This window comes from Acinonyx jubatus, chromosome A1 (assembly GCF_027475565.1).
Source record: "Acinonyx jubatus isolate Ajub_Pintada_27869175 chromosome A1, VMU_Ajub_asm_v1.0, whole genome shotgun sequence".
Taxonomy (NCBI): Eukaryota; Metazoa; Chordata; class Mammalia; order Carnivora; family Felidae; genus Acinonyx; species Acinonyx jubatus.
In genome coordinates, this window is record NC_069380.1 from 141,791,590 (window position 1) to 141,811,077 (window position 19,488).

Sequence of the window (19,488 nt, forward strand, 5' to 3'; positions counted from 1 at the left end):
AGATTGTATTGCTTTCCCCGCCCTTTCTCTGTGTTCCCTGGAATATAGAGGTGTTGAAAGAGGGAGAAGCAATAAAACACCTTTTCAGAAAGCCAGGATCCTCTGCTTTTGTTTTTGGTTTATGTCTTAATCTCCTTGGGAAATAACTGTTAGGAAACCTAAGAACTCCAAGACAATCGTGTAGACTCTGGGATTGAAGGTACCGTTTGGTAGCAACCGTGTTGGGCCATGTGCAAGAGAAACTGAGGAAGCCATGCTAAAGGAGAGAGAGACAGAGGGACAAGATTCATGATGGATTTCCTCTTTCCTCTTCCCTGTGAGGCCTGGATACATCTGCCCTTGGATTCCATGAGAAATCTCTGTTTCCTTCAGATAAGTCCTATTTAAGTGCTTTTTCAAAGCTAGCTTGAGAGAATTTGTTCCTTGCACAAGAGTGTTTTAATCTCTTCTTAACATTTCTAGCAGCTATTTTTTTTCTCTTGCAGACCTTGGCTCCATATGTGCCCTTCCTCAGAGCTAGCCAAAAGAACCCCTTAAGGTGGAGTCATGCCCCACTTTTCCAGAAATGCTTATTTCCCCCAATCAGGAATCTTTTGGACATCAATGGCTACAGTATTGAAACCCATTTGACCATGAAGTCCATTCAACCTTCATCAGTACAACTTACTCCAGCAAAATTTTAAAAGCCTGCTTCAGACCTGGAGAAACTCATCCTTCCCATTCACATGCCTCCCTATTGCAAATATGTTAACTCTGTTGAACACAGGGTTATGGACCTAACACCAACTCTAGCACATACCATCCAGGCGCTGGTAGCAAAACATTCATGATCAATCTCGGATTGACCTCAAGAGTCAGAGTCCCAGACTGTCTTTGAGTCTCTCCTGGAGAGTTGTTAAAGCCTTAGCAGAAGTTCTCCAGTATATACTAGTGAGAGCTGCATGACCTCTTTGAGCCTCACACTCTGAAAGTTGTGGGTATGGGGAGGAGTAAGTGAAAATATGAACGCACCAGGATATCACATGCTCCTAGAACAGAGTAGAGTGTGAAGGGGTGTCCATTCTTCCCCCTGCCTCCTTTCAGTATGATCTGTCAGGACCCCTTGACTCGAGCAGTTTTACGGGACCATGCTGCCGTCTAGCAATGCTGCTCTCCAGTGCCCACTCCTCACCTACACCTTAATTGGGTGTACTCCCAGTTGTACAAATAACTCTCCTTGATTGGTGCTTTGTTTTTTGACTTAAAACTGACAGTGAACTTCAGTCTGGACTACACCTATCTCATTAGTGTCTTTCTCTCATTTCCTCAGGGGGTCAGAAAATGTCAAAAGCTTTCTTGTTAGAAAAGTATTTGAATACATCTCAGGGTTTCATTAAAATATACTAGTCCTAAAGATCCCTGCAATAATTGTGAGCTCCAAGTCAGAATAGAGCCAGGGATGATGTCCCTGCAGCCACTGGGATGTATAGTTGGAACAGCTCTGTCAGCACAGTTTGGTGAATGGCTTTTCTCTGAATTTAGGTTTCAACACGATCATGGCATTCTAAAAAGGATTTCATTCTTCATTTCTGTTTTGTTTAGGGTCTGTGTGTAATTTTTCTTTGGAACACATAGCACACACTCGTAGATGTTGACTGAGAGCATAAGTAACGACTGAGCAATGCAGGGAACAATAACCAGAAAACTCATCAATTTTGCTTCGTTACACTTTACAGAGATAATCATTGTTAGAGAGATGCCTTCTCTCTTCACTATTTATAGTGTTATGAATCAATCAAAGTGGATTTGTAGATCCTTAAAGTCTGGACTTTACAAGGTTAATTCAACATCAGAAAGGAAAAGGCAGAGAACGAACATATGGAACACTTGTTAATTGCTAAGTATTGTACAAGGCATTTTACACATAATGCAATGCAGCTGCCTTAGGAAATACATTATTAATTTCCATGTTAACTGATGATGACCTTCAAGCTTAGGAAAGGTAGGAGAAGTAATTTGCCCAAGCTCACACAGCTAGTAAGTGATGAAGCCAGGATTTAAACGCAGATCTCTCTGGGGTAAAAAATGTTATTTCTACCATTACCCCATCTGTCTGTATCACATTGACTCAACGCTGTGGTACATACTAAGGTAATGAGACTTAGTTTGTGTTTGAAGAAACTTAATGTCAAATAGAAGATGCAGAGTAAATACTAATTGTAATAATGCTAAATAGCAGTAAGTAAACACTGTGGTCGAATTATCAGAGAAGTACTCTGTGAGCAGAGAATTCCAATAAATCTCAAGTACTGTATTTCATCTGAGAGAGTGAGCTCACTAACAACTAGCTCAGTCACATTTTGATTTTCTAAAAACAACTCTCAAGACAGGGCTCACATGGTACACTGTGTTGATAAGTGTGGGTAAGGACAGAAGGCTCTTGTACAGGCTGCTGATAGGAACACAGCAGGGATAAACCTTTCTGGAGGGAAAATTGGCAATATGTATAAAAATCCTGAAAAACTAAGTTTGACCCTCAAATTCTACTTCCTAAGGTGTTATTCTAAGAAAACAAGTGTGCAGAAAGAGATATATTTGAGGATGTTGTCATAGCATTTAAAAAATTTTAAAGTTATTTATTTTGAGAGAGACAGAGCATGAGCTGGGGAGAGGCAGAGAGAGAGGGAGAGAGAGAATCCCAAGCAGACTCTGTGCTATCAGCCCAGGGCCCAATGTGGGCCTTGAACCCATGAACTGTTAGATCATGACCTGAGCCAAAACCAAGAGTGGATGCTTAACTGACTGAGCCACCCAGGCACCCCAACATTTTATTTTTATAATTTTTTAATGTTTATTTATTATTGAGAGACAGAGAGAGACAGAGAATGGGCATTGGAGGGGCAGAGAAAGGAGGAGACACAGAATCCGAAACAGACTCAGGCTCTGAGCTGTTGGCACAGAGCCCAATGTGGGGCTCAAACTTACAAACCACAAGATCATGACATGAGCCAAAGTCAGACGCTTAACTGACTGAGCCACCCAGGTGCCCATCATTTTTTTTTTTTTTATAATAGCAAAAACTTAGAAATAATCTGTTTGACAATAGGGTATGGGGTAAAGTGTTATATCCTGTGATAGAATGCCATGTTAACCATTAAAGCTATAGACCAGTAGTAGCTTTGAAAGTTTGATCTCACAGGGTGTCCTCAAGATCAAAACTGTTTTCATTATAATACGAAGACATTTGCATTTTTCACTTCCATTCTCTCATTAAAGTATAGAGTATGAAAAGTTCATTGGCAATTTTATTAGAATCCACATTGTAACTAATCTTTAAAACACTACCACTTGTCAAGTTTGGGTGTGGTTTAAAGAAAAATACCCACAATAATCTGAGAATTACTCCTCTCTTTTTCCACTACCTATCTGTGTGAGGCTAGATTTTCTTCATATATTTCTTTTTTTTTCTTTTCTTTTTTTTTAAGTAGGTTCCATGCCCAATGTGGGCTTGAACTCACACTCTGAGATTAAGAGTTGCACTCTCTACTGACTGAACCCACTAGGTGCTCCTTCTCATATACTTCTGCCAACAGAACATATCTACATTTTGCATGCAGAAGCAGATAAGAGAATTCAGCTGTCTTCTGTTAAGCCAAACATTAAAAATATTTGCAAAAATCTGGGGCACCTGGATGGCTCAGTTGGTTAAGCTTCTGACTCTTGATCTCATGGTTCCTGAGATTGAGCCCGAGACCCTGAATTAGGCTCTCTGCTGCTAGCGCAGACCCTGCTTGCATTTCTCTCTCTCTCTCTCTCTCTCTCTCTCTCTCTCTCTCTCTCTCTCTGTCTCTCTTTCTCTCTCTCCCTCCCTCCCTTTCTCTCTGCCCCTCTCCCACTCATTCTCTGTCTCTCTCCCTCTCTCTCTCTTTCAAAATAAATAAACTTTAAAAAAAGTTTTTGCAAAAATCTAAAATAATGTCACTTTTATCACTAAATATTTGTTTACATTGAAAAATAGAATTTTTTTTTGTAAAATATGTTACTGATGTTGACATGTAAGAGTTACCTTAATTAATTAATTAATTTTAATTTTAGAGAGAGAGAGAGTGCAAGCGGGGGAGGGGGCAGTGGGAGAAAAAGAGAATCTTAATCAGGCTCTACGATCAGCACAGAGTCTGACACAGGGCTTGATCCCACAACCCTGGGATCATGACCTGAGCAGAAATCAAGAGTTGGATGCTCTGCTGACTGAACCACCAAGGCACCCCAGAGTTATTTGATCTTAAAATGAATAAAAAAAAAATAATTTTTGTTAATTGCTAATATTATAATTATCAAAAATACAGTCCACATAAACAAAAGCTTTTTGAAGTTCTTGATAATTTTTAAAAGCATAAAGTGGTTTTGAGACCAAAAACATTGAGAATAGCTGTTGGAATAGAATATAGCATGGCAGAATGTTCAGAGTACATTTTTAAATTTAAAAAGCACATTACAAAGCCTACCATTTGTGTAAAACAAACAAACAAACAAACAAACAAACAAACAAACAGAAAGACATCTCAGGATAGAAGAAGGATAAAAGAAATACACCAATATATTAGAAGTAGTCATCTTTGAGTGTTGAGATTATTGATTATTTTCATTTTCTTTTGTGCTTTTCTGTTTTCCCACATTTTCTACAGTGAATATATATTTGGCAGTTAGGAAAATTTTTTATTTTTAAAGACAGAGCATCAAAATCTTGACTTTTTACCTGAATTCAAATGAAGAATAGGGAGAAAAGTATTAGCAAATGTTGCCTATATTATGCTTTTTAAAACATTTTACTAAGATCTTTTTTTTTTCTCCACTGGATTTTTCTTTCTCCTTTGTGGGTGATGAATAAGAGAATGTTATGGGAAATTCATTTTAATTTTTAGAACTGCTAAAGATGTTTAAGTGCTTTAAAATCTTATAAATATGATTTGTGGGGTGCAGAGTTTTACGTTAATCCTATTTATCCCAACATATCCATATATCCCCCATAAAAGCAAATTAAATGATTGAATCTATTTTTGCTGATTTCCAATTTTGAGATTCTACATTCAGAAAAAAAAGACGAGGGGTGCCTGGGTGGCTCAGTCAGTTGAGCATCTGACTGGGGCTCAGGTCATGATCTCATGGTCTGTGAGTTTGAGCCCCGCATCAGGCTCTGTGCTGATAGCACAGAGCCTGGAGCCTGCTTCAGATTCTGTGTCTCCCTCTCTCTCTGCCCCTCCCCCGCTCATGCTCTGTCTCTCTCTCTCTCAAAAATAAATAAACATTTAAAACAAAAGTTTTAAATAGAAAATAAAAAAGATAATAAAAAAAGAAACAAAAAGACTAGAGCAAGCTACTGGCAAATTATTCCTAGTATATTAATGGAAATTTTATTTCATCTTTTTGTTTCTTTTTCTCTCTGGAATTTGAGAAACTTCCTTGATGATGTTGCTTTTACTATCTGCATTATGTTGTAGGTGAAATGCTTCTTGTTTTTTTCCAGCAACAGTGTTTGGACTTGATGAGGGGACCATCAGCTAGGTTGAGGGTGTCCTCATTGTGCTGCCAGTGGTGTCTCGTGAAGTTAATTCAAACAGGCCCAGGAGAGCCAACCCACTGTCCCCCAAGCCTCTCTGCTGGTCCAGGTGGAAGGTCCCTGCTCTGGAACCTCCAGGGTTGGGAAGTTTCTCACCCATCCCTGCTCAGCTCGGCAGCATCTGCCGGAGTGAGGTCTCGGTCTGTTTTATTTTTTTTTCCCCCTTTAAAAAAATGACAGAAAAAAGAAAAATGTTCCATATACTATACTAGGCATATGGACAAACCCTCATTTCATCTAATAGAGGAGCTGGGTTTTATCTTTAAGTGTATCATTGTAATTTTCAAGGCCACAATATAAGGCCTCTTTCTTTGTTGCAGACCTAAGAAAAATCGCTGGAGGGACACTAAGGAAATGAGGAAAACCGATCCAATTTTTCCTACTTTTTGGACCAATTAGTCCTCATCCTCCATGCTTTTATGGAGTTATAATTGTAGTAAAAGAAAAAAAAAGTGGAACAGCAGGGGAGAAGTCTATCCTGACTCACTGATTTATTTTAAAAAGATCCCAGCCTGACACATTCTATTCAGATGAGGTGCTCTGTCTCTTGGTAACCACCCCTCAACCCTCACAGGAATTTGACAGCAGTGGCTGGTGGGGCACAGTTTCTGTTCTGCGCTAATACTCAGTAGCTGTTGAAGAATTCCAGTGCTAAAGAGCTAAGCCTGTGTGTAACTCCTCAGCTGGGAATCCCAGAGCACAAATGTTCTTATCCTCCTTGGTTTTTTATTTGCATGCTCAGCCAAGGTTAATGTTGCCTATGGTTGATTGTGTTTTCTTCTCAGTCTTGGGTCTCCCTATACCAGTGGTTCTCAACTAATATAATTCTGAAGATATTTTTGGTTTTGGGGGCCAGGTACTGTTAGCATCTGGTGGAAAGAGGCCAGGGATACTACTGAACACCCTTAGCACGCAGGACAGCTCCTCCCTCCTTGACAAAAAATTTACGTAGCCCCAAATGTCAATGGTGCCACCACCGAGGAGCTCCCAAGGCCACAAATAACTGATTTGCCCACATTTTGGTTTGAATTAGTCACTAAGCTATGAACCAGCCCTGTCACACCATAGTTCATTTATTTTGCTTCTCTAGGCTTGGCACCTTTCTGCCCTTAGTTTTTTATAATAGTGGAGAATTTAATGGTTGAGTTTTTATACTTCTCTCTGGTGGATTCAGACATTTGCCTATAGTTTACTTAATTGAATCATAGCTCCTAACTCATGGCCAGGCCCTGAATAGATAGTTACCCCCTAAGTATTTATAAATTGATTGCTCATCCCAAAACCCAAAGTAGTCTTTTCATGCTGGGGAGATAAACGGCTCCTAGAATTCCAGAATCCTGAAGGGTCATGTAACACCTTTACCCACTACTGGGTAGACGTTTCCTACTTGAAGTAAATGAAGAAGTTTATGCATGTAACCCACATGTAATATTTTGGTTGGGGAGGGGTGGGAGTCAGAAAGATGAAAGATAGTCACTATTTTGAAACTTTGCACTTTCAGATGAATCAATTCTTCATGTAATCCTGGTGAAAGGTCAAGCACATATTGCAGGCACTCAGTAACCCAAGTTATCTCAAGTGTATGTGTAGTTCATCATTTACTAATAATGAAGACTGTTTAAGCGCTGAGTGATGAGTATCTTCCAACCTGCTTGGAGGTTGCAATATCATTTGGAAGCATCGAAATAATATGTGCCACTGGATCTTTGAATTTTCAAAATTAGACTTATGCACACCCAGTCAGACCCTATGGTTTCACACCTCCCTCCTTTTGTACTTGTTCCTTTTACTTGAATTGCCCTCAATCGTTCCTAACCCGGTCCTCCTGGGAAACTCATTTTAATTTTGCAAAACTTTATATCAGCTTTTCATATTCTGTGATTATATTTCAGACCCCGCCTCTCACATATATTCACACAGCCTGCCCCAATCTGCTCCCAAGTTAAAAAAATGTCCTTCTCTGTTCATCCATGTCAGATGCCTTTTGCACAGTCTTTCTGTTATCACATGTGTCAACTGTATTTTAATGATCTCTGTCGATTTATCAACATGCTAGGGTTGATGTTCCTAGAAGGCAGGCACTGTGTTATTCCTCTTAGTATTCCCATGATTTTCCACATTATGAGTACTTATTAGAATTTAAAACAATTTCTATTATTTATTTTGCCAGGCTCAATTTTTTTTTCATTTGTAGAATATTATTGATTAATGGTTATCTCTGATTATGAGACTGAATCGGGGTTGTGGTAGTTAAGAGAGACTTTGCTTACCAATGTTAGAGTAATTTTTTACAAGAATGTTTTCATTTACTTGTATAATCAAAATTCAAATTTTATACACACACACACACACACACATACATACATAGATATGTATACATATATAACAAAAGAAGTGTTTTCTATGCCAAGTAGTACCAATGTTCAATGTTGGTGCTCCATGGTGACTGAGAGATGTAGTTAAGGTTTGTATTAGATAACACTAGCTGCTGTAACAAACCAAATCTCAGTGACTCGTCATAATAAAAGTTTCTCCTAAGCTTGCTTGAAAGTCCAATGCAGGTATTTCTGGTTGGGCAGCTCTCCTCCAAGTAGTGACTCAGGGACTGAGGCATCTTACTTGTTGTGGCTTTGCCCTTTTTATTATGTGACATTTAAGGTTGCCATGCTTCAAGCTGCACATGGGAAAAACTACAGAGGGTCACATGTGGGAGGTTTTAATGAGCCCTACCTAGGAATGGCATATGTTACTAGTGTTCACTTTCCATTGCCTAGAATTCCATCACTTGGCTGCCATCTAGCCAGACCTAACTCAAGGGAGTCTCTCTGTATACAAAATGGAAAATGGAATCTGTTAGAAGAACTTTGAAAAGCTCACAGAACAAATGGTAGACTGAGGGATTGGACAAGAACTAGGGGAGTGCTAGGTGGGGTCCAGGGAACAAGAAAGTCTGCCATGGATTTTCAGTCTTCCAATCATGCTTCTAAGATTCAAATTCCCCATTAGGATAGAGCAGGGGGTGGGGAGTATATGGACCATATAGTATATGGGGGGTATATTAGCCTAGTAGCTGCTCATCTCTGAGCACCTAGAAGACGGCAGGACTGACAGTCTGATGGGTTACTGTCCAATTCAGAGTGAAGTTCAAACACTTCCCATGGCTTTGATGACCAGGTGTACTGGCTCCCAGCTACCCTTCTTGCCTCATCTCCTGTTTTTCTCTCTCTCCCCCTCCCAGCTCCATTACACTCCCATATTTGCTGCATGTGTTTGCTAAGTAGTCTCATCTTAGCGATGTTAGTAATATTGTTTGCTAGTATTTGCATGCTTCATCCCTCACGCTTTCCAAATCTGCTCAAATGCCTCTTGACATTGAGACGTCTTCTTTGACTACCCTATTTAATATAGCACCCCAACTCAAACCATCTCCTTCAATCTAATTTTTTGTTTTATTTTATTCACAGCCCTTACCATTACCAAACATTTGTATGTTTGCTTTGTTTTCTGTCTTCCCCTCTACTAGGATTTAAGCAACATGAGAGCAGGAACTTTGTTTTGTTCACATGCGAAAAATCAGACACTGGTTGAGTGTCAGAGCAAGCAGTAGAATCCATCAGCAGATCACTTGAGGACCAGCCTAAGAATTGACATGGCCTGAGGTTAAAGTAGCTTGAGGCATTAAAGAATACTAACTTTTATCTTTTTTGCACAATCTGACTCAAATTGTCTACCTTATTCTCACAAACATTTTTGCCATGGATATAATATTATTTATCACTGACCATGGGTAATGCACTTTTAAAATTGGTCTACATTGCTTACAATGCATCATAACAACCATTGTAATTCTGGACTTCTGAAAACTAGTGCAGATGAAGATGTGCACAGGTCTGTGTGCGTGTGAAAGAGACCTATACATATGGACAGGGCATTACTGAGTTCTGCCTGGCGGATTTCTCTTGGTCTGATTGGTTCACATATCAGTTTATGGTGGATACTCACAAGCACATAGGTTAGCTTTCCTAACTGTTCTTGCTGTCAAGTGATGTCCTTTAGGCTTTGCCCACTGCTATTCTTGTGGCCATTTGTGTATATTGGGCTTTGACAAGTAGATTATTACACAATATCCTCTATCCTCTGCCTAAATTCTGAAACAACTGATAAATAAATCAAAGGAATGGCAGATAGAGATGAAAATGTCAACCTTATTACTGATAAAGGTGCTAATATCAGAGAATGTGGCTTAAATATAGGATAACAATGTGCTTTCTAATACCAAATCTCAGAAATAAACAGTTTTATGTACCCAGTCATGAATTCTGAAGGAATACAGGCCTCTCCACAGGAGGGCCTGTTCTATATACTTAACAGCACAAGGAACAAAGTAAAATAGGAAACAGTGGTAGAGGGAAGCTAAGCCAGGAAAGACTGTTACATAATAGATGTTCTTCCACATGGAAAGAGATACCTGGAATGAGCAATGAGTGTCTCGGTTAATAATTTAAATAAATTGCTGTGGTGTATTCTGTAAGATTTTGTAGATTAAAAAAACTCCTTTAAAAAATCTAAAAAGGTGTGAATCTTTGTACTGCACAGTTTATCCATAATCCCTTGTATAGATGAAGCAGAAAAATGTTCCCACACAACCGAGTGTTCTGAAACTAGGCTGGGAGAATGTTGATTGTCTGGCAATGCTCTTGTAGAGGTGAGGGCTTAGGCAAGCACCTGATTCACTTTACTCTGGAGCTGCCTCCAGTAGCAACACCCAAATACATCTTAGATTTCAGAAGACTACAATAAGGAAAAATTAATTTTCAGTTCTACCATAAATCTATAGCTCAGACAAAATTGGTTAATTTGAAGTGAACTGTAAAGATCTTTTAGAAAATTTGCACCACATGATCATCTTGCTGTAAAAAATCATGCCTAACCCAGTGCCTACTACATAATTGGAGCTCAGTAAATACTTGTTGAATAAGTGAATCTGGATTTTGGGCTTCAATCTGAAAACAGTTAAAAGTCAACAATGATTGAAGAAATTTTACAGTTTGGAAATTCATCTGAAACATAAATTCCATGGGTATAAATGGATATTAGAAATGTACAGAAAGAGTAATATAAGCTCTCTTAATTATTTTCCACTAAACTTAATTGACTAGAGTAACCAAAGGCCCCTAGTTAATCTTTAAAACAGGCTGATGCCCAAGGCAAGCTAACCACTCTTTGTAGTAGGCTACTGTCTAATAATACCCATCATTTTGAGTAGCATTGTTACTAAGGGTCAGTTTTGAGTATTCCCAAACCTTTTAATACTAGTTGTACTTGTTATTGTTATAACATGATTTAATTAAATATTACTCAAGCTGATGAAACCGAGTGCAAGAGTAAAAGAGCTATTCTTCTGAAAACAAAGGTGAATGTTTTGGAAAGACTTCACAAGAGGAGAGGTCATAAAAGACAGCATTTCTGTTCGTAGGTATTTCACAGCCTTGTAGAGTAGCTAAGAAATATGTAAAAATAATTCTAGTGTAGGGTGGCAAATACCATAGAAGATTATATGAAGATTCCAGAAGTTCAGAGGAGGAAAATTACTTTTGGCTCACAGAATCATTGACAGCTATGTGGAGAAGTTGATACATGAGCTGGTCTCTGAAAAGTGTAAAGTTTGGATGTACAGAGATGATTCACTCCAAGTAAAGAGAAGGATGTAAGCAAAGCCTTGTGGGCTAAGGTTAATGTTTGGCTGGAGCACAGGGTTCATGAAGAAGAGTGAAAGATAAAGGCAGAGAGATAAGTGGGTTTCAAGTAGTAGAGGGCCCAAACTTCCATGCTTATGAAGTGTCTGGTCATTGTGAAAATAAGATACTTATTCTTCTCATCCACAATGAACTTGAGTGGTCTTTAGGATACCTACAAACTGAGGACTTTATATTAGGGCATGATAAACCTGTATAATAATTTTTTCATTCATGGTTTCATACATTTTTTTTCTTAACTGCCATATAGCTTATAAGCTCCTCTTAACCTAAGCTATTTTATATTACTTTCGTTCAACAATGCATGTGATTAATTTTCTGCTAAGGAAATGGGTATTCAATTAATTTTTGGTGAAAATATTAATTGTAGCATTAGTGAATATGTTCTACGTGTCTTTTTTTAAGGCCCATATAAAATACTAACAATTTGTATTAGAATATCACAAGCCTGCTTGATATTTTATACTTCAAAAACATGTTTTTCAGAGTTTGCAATATAAGCAAGATCACATGTGAATTTTTTACTATGTTATAACAGTTGATACTTAATGTGCTCTAACAAGTATAGTAGGGAAAAAATCCTATCCATTACCTTTCTTTGTTTGAAACATTATTAGTGCACTGTGATTCCTTGAGAGTGGAATAAGTCATTATGAAAATCTGAGGTATTTCTCATAATTATATTCCCATAAGGAATGTCACTTTAGTTGTTGGTCAGAAGAAGGTACTGCTAGTTCCTAGAAATTAATCTTCAGCTTGATAAAAACAAAATATAATAGTTATACATCTTAGCCTTCAGGTAAAAAGTTTGAGGACCTGTTTCACTTCTTTAGAAGTATAGTTCTTTTGTCTTTAAGTAAAAATAAAAGCACCAATTAAAACAAAGATGATAATGGAATAAGGGAAATCATTATTTTGTTAGTTCTACTTCAATGGTTAGCCATTTTCCTCTTTAAAATTTTCAATTTGGATATATGTGTATTTCCTTTCTTTGGTTTTTCTCACTTGTAAAATGAAAAATGTTATAAAACCACAAGGCTCTTTCCATTCATGACCAATAATTTAATTTTCAATAAGTTACTAGTCTCTCTTTCAGCTAAAGTGTAGAAATGAAGAGACAGGGTATATCTAAGGAGGGTGATCACTGCTAAATTGTGAACACAAGAATTTTTTTGATATGGTCATATTCCAGAATTTTATCCTTCATTTTGGAACTTTAGAAGTTAGATTTTTCCAGCACATTTAATAAAATTTATCTCTTGAGAACTGATTTATACTAATACAACTCACACACACAAAACAAATTTAGAAAATACATCAATTTAACAACAAGATATGAGAATATTACCAGCAAGCATACCAAAACACAATTCAGGGGGTATCATATCCCCTCCTCACTATACAAAGGGGTTAGTATGTCACACAATGAAAATATAAATTAGGGTTTATTGGGAAAAATTTAAAGAGATGGAGAAGTAGCAGAATACACAAATCCTTCAAGTACTTATCCCACAGAAATTCTTACTTATTCAGGGCATTGGCTGGACTGCTATAGGAAGACAAGGGCTCCTGGGGGAGGGTGATGCTTATGTAATGCTTAACTTATTTATAGGGAGAGGTGGACATGGAAATAAAAGACAAGATTGAGAACTTTGTCAGAGGACTGGAAACAAAAGAATGGAAACCCTAGAAGTGAAAAATACAATAACAACGAAATATTTGATGATTTTAGTAGCAGTTTAGACATAGCTGAAGACAGAATGAATGTACTGAATGATAGAGTAAAAGAAACATTCAAATGAAGCACAGGTAAGACACAATGAGAAATTGTAATATATGAAAAATTGGAATATTAGAAAAAGGAGAGACAAGGGACAGAAGTAATATTTGAACAGAATATGGCTAAGGATTTCTCAAAAATGGTGAAAGGCATCAATATACAGATTCAAGAAGCCATAAAAACTTCAAGCAGGATAAGATTCCTAAGCACAAGATAGTAAAACTTCTGAAAACTAAAGACAACAACAAGATCCTAAAAATAGCAGAGTGATGATAGGGAGAAGTACTCCAGAATACCTTCAGAAAAGCAGTTACATTAACAGTTGATTTATCAATGAAACAATGGAAGATAGAAGACAGTGGAATGCTATTTTTAAAGTATTGAGAGAAAATACCTGCCAATCTAGAATTTTATGCCCTAAAAAAATATTCTTCAAGAATGGAAGTGTAAAAGACTTAAAAAAAAAAAAAAAGAATAAAGAGAATTTATCACCAGCAGGTTCACACTAAAGGAAATATTAAATGGAATTCTTCAGGGAGGAGGAAAGTAATTCCAGATGGAATTTTGGGGTGCAGAAAGGAATGAAACACAATAAAAAGATTCAGTATCTAGGTAAATCTAAATGAATACCGACCTTTTAAAATAATAATAAAGCAGGGGCTCCTGGGTGGCACAGTTGGTTGAACATCTGATTCTTGATCTCGCCTCAGGTCATGATCTCACAGTTTGTGAGTTTGAGGCCTGCATCTGGCTCTGTGCTAATGGCACAGAGCCTGCTTGGGATTCTTTCTCTTCTTCTCTCTGCCCCTTCCCTGCTTGTGCTCTCTCTCACTCAAATAAATAAACTTAAACAAATTAAAATAATAGTAAAGTTATGTATACAGGATTTAAAAACATTTATAGAATTAAAATATAATTACAATAGCATGTAAATTGAAATTCAATTGGTTTATAGTCTTTGTGTTGTTTTGGACAAAACAAATACCAATTTGTGTTAGGCATTAATGAGTCAAGGATGCATGTTATAATCTCTAGGGTAATCACTAAAAGAATAGTAAAATGTAACTGCCAAGCTGATAGAGAGGGAAAATGGAATAATAATAAATATTCAAAGGAAAATAAGGCAAGAAAGGAGAGAAAAAGGGACATTGAATAGGTAGTGCAAATAGAAAACAAAGAAGACTTAACCCCAAATATATGATAATTATGTAGTAATTATAGTAAGTTTAAATGAACTAAGTGCTGCATTTAAATTGTCAGAGTTTATTTAAAAAAAAATCTTTGAGCTACTGGTAAGAGACATATCTAAAATATAAGGATATAGGAAGGCTAAAAGTAAAAATGCAAAAAGATATACCATGTAAAAATTAATCAAAACCAAGCTGGTATAGTTTTATTAATATCTAAGTACAACTATATTAGTATCACAGCATCCCTAGGCAAAAATCATCATTTACAGATAAAGGGAACATTTCATTATGATTCAAAGTTACTATTTCCAGAAAGATATAACTATTCTAAATTTATTTGTATCTAATAACATAGCTTTAAATATATAAATCAGATATTGATAAACTACAAAGAGAGACAAATTCATAATTATAATATAAAATTTTAATAGATCTCTCTCAGCTAATAGAAAAAAACAGACAAAACATCACTAAAGATAAAAAATTTGAATAAGACAATGAATAAGTCATACTTACTGGACCAATATAAAATGTTGCTGAAAGACTGCAGGACACATGCATTTTTCAAGAACACACAAATATTAAAAACAAAACCACCCCCAAAATTTGGCCAAATATCCATAAAACAATTCTTAACAAATTTTAAAGTGTAACAATATAAAATAAATTCTTTGGCTGCAATGCAAAGAAAGCACTAACAAGATAATAACTAGGAAATCCCCCTGTATTTTGAAATTGAGAAATATATTTTAAAATAATCACTGTGTCAGATTAGAAATCACAGTGGAAATTCAAAAATATTTTGAGATTAATAATAATGAAAATATATATACAATCTTTTATGTGATACATCAAAACCATTTTTGAAAGAGAAATACACAGCCTTCAGTTAATACATTAGAAAAAAAAGTTAAAGAAAGGAAATAATAAAAAGCAGAAATTTATGAGATAGGAAACATCAATAAAGCCAAACTTTATTTAAAAAGATTACTAAGTAATAACCTCTGGCTGTTCTTATAAAGAAAAAAAAAAAAGAAGATAGAAATAACCAATATCAATAATGAAAAAAAATGGATAACATTTTATTTTTTTATTTTTTAAGGTTTATCTATTCTTGAGAGAGAGAGAGAAGAGGGGTGCAGAGAGAAGTAAAGAGACAATCCCAAGCAGGCTCTGTACTGACAGCACAGAGCACGACGTGGTGCTCTAACTCACAAACTGTGAGATCATGACCTGAGCCCCAAAGGCAAGACACTTAACTGACTCAGCCATCCAGGTGCCCCGTTATGAATAATTTAACTCCAATGGCTTTTTAAAATTTAGGTTCATAGGCCAATTCTTAGAAAAATACAACCTACTAAAATGGACACAAAAATAAACAGAAATTCCAGGTAGACACAAACTATTCAATAAATTATTAATTAAAAACCTTACCACAAAGAAGACTTCAGGCCCTGATGACTTCACCAATAAATTCTACCAAATGCTCAAGGGAGAAATAATACCATCTTCCACAAATTCTTCCAGAGAATACTGAAAGAGAGAACATTTCCTAATTTGTTTTTTGAGGCAGCACAATCTTGATATGAAAACCTGACAAGCACATTGTAAGAAAAGAGATTACAGGTCACTTATTCATGAACACAGGAATAAAATTCCTAAACAAAGTATTAGTAAACAAAATCCAATATTATATAAAAAGTATAATACATCACAAACACATATCATCATTTCAGGAATTCAAGGTTGGCTTGACATCTGGAAATCAATCATTATAATTCCTTACATTAATAGAATAAAAGATATGGTCATCTCCATAGCTGTATAAAAAATTGCTTAATAAAATGTAACATTCATTCATTGTTTAAAAAAACCTCTTAACAAATGGGAATAGAAGGAAACTTCCTTAATCAGATAAAGCTTATCAAAAGGAAGGAGGAGACTGTGGCACTCAGCTCTGGCCTCAAGTATATTTTTCTTGATCTAACTCAGACCTGGTAAACCTTCTCCTTGCTCAATGTAACAAGTAAGTGAGCTACATACACAGGTCATCGAGATGTATCGGTCTTCTACATGGGAAGCCAGGTAATAATGAGAACGTTGTGAGAATCAGAGGAGAATGAATGAGATGATGTTCATAGCCAATATCCATTAACTATGAGAAGATGATGTATACATTTTTGCATAGATGAGAACACTTGTGTTCCTGAACAAGAAATATATTTCTGAACACTATGCGGACCATTTATCTTCTATTAAGGGAAATTATTTTTTTAGACTGAGTGTAATGTGAATACTTGGGCTTTGGCTTTACACATGCTAATATAGTCATTCTCTGATTCCTGTTGGCTCTGTCATTCTTCTATTCCTTTGCTTCTCTCCAAAAATCCAGACATCCCAAAATACTTTGGGTTTTTCAGTGAGCCAGGCTGATTTATTCATATGTACGTTTTGCATATTCTGTGACATTTTCCTGGAATAACCTCTCCATCCTCACACCACCTCCACTCCTCATCCATTTGGCAAACTCCTATTTATTCTTCAAAATCCAACTCAAGTATCTTTCCTTTGTAAAGTCTTCTCTTCTTTATATTGTCATTGTATCTTGCATGTCTTCTAGAATAATACTAATCACACTGTGTTAACATGTTTAGTTCTGTCTCCCTATTAGATTTTTAATTTCTTGAGAGAAGATTCTGTGTCTTTATATTTGTATTCCTAGTATTTAAACCCAACGAAAGTTTGTTAAGTGAGAAATGAATGAATGAATGAATGAATGAATGAACTCACCTCAGTAGGGCTCTGTCTTCTTAGGATCACCATTTGGGTATTCTGCTAAGCACCCGTGAACTCATCCTCGCTAGTAATGAAAATTTCTCCAGTTGAGTACATTAAATTTACAATCAATAATTAACTCTAAATTGAATTTATAATTGGTTTTATAATACTACTATAGTCATGGGGTCTCAAAATGCTGACTTCTCAGATGCATGTCATAACCTTAATTTTTAATTTCATCCTGCTTCTCTTAAAGCTAAAGGGAGAAGGGGTAGAAGGAATTGAAAATTCTGAGGAATAACTTTAATTAGGTATGTAAATAGCCTGAAAAAAAAAACATTTTAAAATAAGATTCAATCCAAAACCAAGATAGAGTGTTAATTCCTAATTAAGTTCAGTGGTTTTATACCAAAGCAAATAAGTGAGAGAAGAGTTGCCAAGGAAATGGAGAAAGTAGTTCTTCCCACTGCTTTCCAGCCCTTTGCACTCATGGCATATATAGGGAGTGAAATTACTTACCGTGCACTGGGATGAATGAATGAATGGATGAATCTTCTTGCTGTTGAAGACCAGCAGGGCAGGGGTTCTGCCTAGCTGTGATGAGAGTTAGGGAAATCAGGATCTCAGCGGTCCATACACCCTTTGCTGCGGACTGTTGGGGAAACTCTGAGGTTTAAGAAAGGGGGGTAGAATGTAACTGCAAGAATTTATGGTCTTGGCCCTCGGCCTCACCTAACAAATTAGGAAGTGTTCGAAGTAAGTGAGAAAGGCATGTACTATTTAAATTTCATAGTTAGGATTGTGTAGGCTGGTGATTTTTAACTCTGCTTTAGACTGGTGTCACTTGGAAGCTTTTAAAACCTAAAAACACAGAAAAACTGAGACCCTACCCTAGTAAAGTCAAATCAGAGTCTCTGCTGGGAGGGGTATAGGATGGCATCAGTATTTTTAAAAAACTTCCTCCAGGTGACTCTCAAATATATCCAGAGTTAAGAACCACTGGCATAAGCAGTGACTGATGATTAAAAATTATTAGTAAGGGACCTAAATTCTAACTGTGTATGTTTTCAAAAAGTGACTCAATTTAATACTTGTACTTAGTGGCTTTTTGTATAGAAAGGTTTTTGGTTTTGTTTTTATTGTTGTAGAAAGACATATGTCAGTCAGTAGTTTGTGTTTATCTCAAATTATAGCCATATTCCTAGAAGGATATAACCCTTGGAGTTTTAATCTTGAACTTAATGTTTATGAAGTATTGGCAAACAGGATCGCTGAATTGATCAGGAATAGTAACACTGGAGGTTTTTAAAATAAGCCTTGAAGAGGAGATAGAATTTAGGTGTGCAGAAAAGGTAGAGTGAGAATTTAAGTGGAGGAACAACATGAGCACCAGAAAGGAAAAGGTATAAGAAAATTTCAGAGAAAAGTACTGCAGACTCTGAGATAGGGGCCCAATGGCAATTGAAGGGGCAGCCAAAGCCAGTTGTGTCTTGAGACACATGAGAGCAGTCCAAAGAGATCACCTTTTCAAACACCTGTAGCAGTTGAAAATGACCTTGCCAAGGCTCCCTAGGTCTCTACTCCAATGATTGTGTAGAAGCCTTAATTACAGATAGTGTTTAGTGAGCACTAACTATATGCCAGGCACTTTTCCTGAGCATTTCGTGTGTATTAACTAATTTAATCCTCACAGCAGCCCCGAGAGGTAGGTTCTATTATGATCCCTGGCTCACAGATGAGGAAAGCGCCGCCCACAGGCTGTTTTTTTAGGGTATCTCTATATTTTCCCTGTATGGCTCATACTCAGAGTCCACACAGTATATTAACTGGACAGGAAATTATATAGTTAAAACAGAAATGTACCAGGTATGAATAAGGTAACAGTTGGTACTTGGAAATAATGTCAGCTAGGGATCAAAGAGTTAAGTATTTTGAATTTTTTTTCTACAGGTAGAAAAAAATTTACTGAGGAATGAGGAATGTACTGATATTTTTAAAGTTTATGTATTTATTTTTAGAGAGAAAGAGAGAGAGTTGAGAGACAGAGAGAGAGGGCACGAGAGAGCAAGCACAGGCAGAGAGAGGGAGAGAGAGAGAGAATCCAAGCAGGCTCCGTATGATCATTGCAGAGCCCAACGTGGGGCTTGAATCCACAAACTGTGAAATCAAGAGTTGGACACTTAATTGACTGAGCCACCCAGGTCCCCCTCTACTGATATCTTTTGAGCAAGCAGTGTGATGATGAAAATTTTTAGTGAAGTTGGTGTGGAAAGAGGAGTAGGGTAGGGTGAGGATGGGGAGGGTAAGAGGTAAACATTATACCAGCTGACCAGTTAGGAAGCTAATGAAATAATCTAGGGATGACATGATAAAGGTCAGGGTGGTCGT

The 19,488-nt window shown here is 36.7% G+C and overlaps 1 protein-coding gene across 2 annotated transcripts in view; it reads left to right on the forward strand.

The window, feature by feature from the left end:
* Nucleotides 1–19,488, forward strand: part of CMYA5 (cardiomyopathy associated 5) — an 88,930-nt gene that overhangs the window by 12,621 nt on the left and 56,821 nt on the right. The gene's annotated exons all lie outside the window — the stretch shown is intronic.